Here is a 3932-nt window from a genome sequence, read left to right as displayed (position 1 = left end):
CGATGTGTGTTTTTGGTTATTCATATTCTTGGTTTAATTTTAAGTTGGAGTTTTAATTATTTTTCATAATCAATTAATCGATCATTTGTTTCTTAGTTAAGTTTCACGTAATCAACTGGTTGAATTGGTATTAAAAGCAATCCTTGTGGGATCAACCTTGTATTTGCAAATATTTCTACAATTGATTTGTGCGCTTGCGAGTTTAATTTGGTTTAAATTAATCTATTATTTAGGTTAGTTTAAATACACATCAAGTTTTTGATGCCGTTGCCGAGGATTGCCCCTTCATCCCAACTCAGCTTGTTGATTACACTTTACTTCATTGATTTTTTTATTTATCTTATTTTGGTTTTACATTTGTTTCTGTTCTTTATCTTGTTGTTATTTTCATTAAAAAGAAAAAAAATTATAGATATAAAAATCGTTGGTTGCATAAAAGTTTGTCCGAGTCTTTTCATTTTCCTTTAGCTAGTTGGAGTCTTTTGTTTGTGGGGGAATCTGTGAGTCATTAGGAATTGTACTTCTCTGGTTTATATTTTCTTTTTGTTCACTTAAATCAATCTTTGCTCATATTAATTCTCACCAGGTTCTCTGCGACACATCTACAAGCATATTACTGAAATCATTCTTTGATTCCTTGTATGTGAATGATCGATACTCGTTCCTTAGAAAATCAGCTTGTGGAATTCAAACCAGAGATTGAACAAAAGCTTAGGAAAATTCGCAAGGAACAAAGAGAACGAAGAGAAGAGAAGGCTAAGGAGAAGAGAGAACATGAAGAGATGGCTGAGAAAGGCATTAACGGTGGTGTGCCTTGAACCATTCAAGATTTCTCTATGCCACAATTTTCTTCTCGACAATCATGCATAGTTTATCCTGAACTTGATGCTACTTCTTCTTATGAGATCAAATATTATGTCATTAACATGTTGCCCAAGTTTTATGGTGATGAGAATCAAGATGCTAGTGAGCATGTAGATAACTTTCGGGATATTTGTGGGACATAGAACATTAAAGGCGTCTCCGATGAGTTCATTCACCTAAAGCTTTTCCCTTTCTCTCTCACGGGTGATGCTAGAACTTGGTTCAAGACTCTGCCAGCCAGATCAATTACCTCTTGGACTTAACTTTCTAGTAAGTTCATTCAAAAGTTTTACACTCAGTCTAGAACTCAAAGGTTGAGGGATCACATATTTCACTTTAGGCAGAACAAGGGAGAACCACTTTTCAAGCATGGCAGAGATTTAAAGCTTTGATAATTAGTTGTCCACACCATCAGTTCTTACCATGGCAATTAATTTTATACTTCTACCAACACTTGAGTGATGAATGTTAGCATAGATTGGATGCTGCAGCTGATGGTATTATATTGGGTAAAGAACCAGAGCAAACTACTATTATCATTGAGAATGTTGTTGCAAATTCATCTCAATGGGATAGTAGAGAGTTAACTCGGAATTCTGCATATGAAGTAAGTTCATCTAATGAGGTGGCTGCACTATCAAAGAAATTAGATGCAGTGGTGACTATGTTATCCAAGAATGTAGAACCATGTGGGATTTGTGCTACTCAGACCCATCCTAATCATCTTTGTCCTCAAAGTCGTATTTGTCCAAAAGTTGAAAAAGTTAATCAAGTCAACACGTTTAAGTGTCAAAGAAATGACCCCCTCAAATACTTATAATCCAGGGTGGAGAGAGCATCCTAATTTAGCTTGGAAGAATAATTTCAACCAAGGATCCAAGCCATGGCAACAAGGAGCAGTTTCCATAGAAACCAAGAAACCTTCTTAGGAAGAAGCTTTAGCGCAGATGGTTTAAGCTAATACACAATATCAACAAATCACCTCTCAATTTTTGCAAGCTCTCCAACAAGGGCTGCAAGTAAATAGTCAAGCCATCGACAAATTGGAAGCACAAGTCAGTCAAATCGTTGCGGCAATGAGTGAAAGAAAACCGGGACGTTTTTCAAGTCAACAGAAGCTAATCCACGAGGCAAGAAGCAAGTTATGCCATTAGAATATTAAGGAATGGTAAACCTTATGATAAAAGAGAAGAAATTGCTCTGAAGGAATACGAAGAGAATGCCAATGAAGCAATTCCATTACCTTCTTCACCACTCGCTGCTCCTACTCCTGCTCCAAATTTAAAGAATTATGATCCTCCTATGTCTTTCCCGTGAAGATTTCAGAGGCAAAGAAAGGACAACATATGTTAGATATATTAGAGTAATTTAAAAAGGTTCAAATCAACATTCTATTACTTGATGCTATAGCGCAAATTCCATTGTATGTGAAGTTTTTGAATGGTCTTTGCATGAATAAGAGAAAATTCATAGACCATGAGAAGAGCGAGCTTACAAATTGTTGCAGCGAGGTTTTGATCATGAAGATGCCTCCAAAATTACAAGATCCAGGGAGTTTCATTATCCCATGTGTTATTGGTGATTTTAAATTTAATAAAGCTTTCTTAGATCTTGGTTCCAGTGTTAATCTCATGCCATTTTCTATTTATGAGCAGCTAGGTATTGGAGAACTACGAAGAACATCCGTCTCTTTACAATTGGCTGATCAATCAATGATTTATCCCAAGGGCCTTGTTAAGGACGTTTTGATCAATGTAGATCAATTCATCTTACCAGCAGATTTCCTTGTGCTTGATATGAAGGAAGACCAAAACATTCCTATTTTACTTGGTCATCCTTTCCTTGCAACCACTGGAACTTTAATTGATGTCAAAGCAGGCACACTCAAGCTGCAAGTTCAAGGAGAATCTATAGAAATGAAGATGTTTGAAGCACTTAAGTTACTAGCGGGCGTAGAAGAGTGCAACAGCATCGAGCTTATTGCTCCCATTGTCAATGCCAACTTCTTGGAGAATGTCTCGGCAGATTTGTTGAAGAAATGCATTGAGTATCCAGAGTTAAATATGGAAGGAGAGGCAGCCATGGATGTAACTGTAGCCTTAAATTCGTCCCCCATTCATTCACCAAAATGGCAACAAGCATAGAAGCCTCTAGGACCAGCGTTACCTCATATATTGCCATCCATTGAGCAAGCTCTTGCATTAGAACTCAAGTTGCTGCCTGAACACTTAAAGTATGCTTTCCTTGGCGAATCCAAGACGCTTTTAGTCATCATTGCAACTGACCTAAGTAATTATGAAGAATAGCAGCTGTTGCATGTGTTAAAAGAGTATATAACAATTTTCAGATGGACTATTGCGAATATCAAAGGCATAAGCCCAACCATGTGTATGCACCGAATATTTTTGGAGGAGAATTCCAAGTCAACCATAAAAGCAGAGTGAAGATTAAAATCCCAACATGAAGTAGGTTATGCGCAAAGAAATTTTGAAGCTCTTAGACGTTGGTGTGATTTCGAATAGCAAGTGGGTTTGTTCGATTCAAGTAGTTCCAAAGAAATCTGGAATCATAGTGGTTAAGAATGAAGACAATGAATTAGTGCCAATGAGGGAAACAACTGGGTGGAGAGTGTGCATTGATTATCACAAATTGAACTCTTCCACTCACAAAGATCACTTTCCTTCACCTTTTATTGATCAAATGCTTGAAATGTTAGCAGGCCACTCACATTATTGTTTTCTTGATGTTTACTCATGTTATAATCAAATTGCAATTGCTTCGGAGGACCAAGAGAAGACAACTTTCACATGCCCTTATGGAACCTTTGCATATACACGCATGCCATTCGATTTATGCAATGCTCCAACAACATTTCAATGGTGCATGATAAGTATTTTTTCTGATATGGTTGAAAGAATTATTGAAGTCTTTATGGATGATTTCTCTGATATGGTCGGCGATGCATTGTGGGCATATAGGACAGTGTATAAAACGCCTATTGGAATGTCTCCTTTCTGTTTGGTTTATGGCAAGGCTTGTCATCTTCCCGTCGAATTGGAGGATAGAGC

General features: G+C 37.1%; 1 non-coding gene across 1 annotated transcript; it reads right to left on the bottom strand.

Moving 5' to 3' along the window:
* Positions 1–1175: 1175 nt before the first annotated feature.
* Positions 1176–1281, bottom strand: LOC114824674 (small nucleolar RNA R71). The gene has a single exon (XR_003772946.1). It is a non-coding gene; the product is annotated as a small nucleolar RNA R71 (small nucleolar RNA).
* Positions 1282–3932: the final 2651 nt, after the last annotated feature.

This window comes from Malus domestica, chromosome 04, assembly GCF_042453785.1.
Source record: "Malus domestica chromosome 04, GDT2T_hap1".
Lineage (NCBI taxonomy): Eukaryota > Viridiplantae > Streptophyta > Magnoliopsida > Rosales > Rosaceae > Malus > Malus domestica.
Note: the sequence above shows the minus strand (reverse complement) of the source record. Positions and strands in the feature narration are given on the sequence as shown.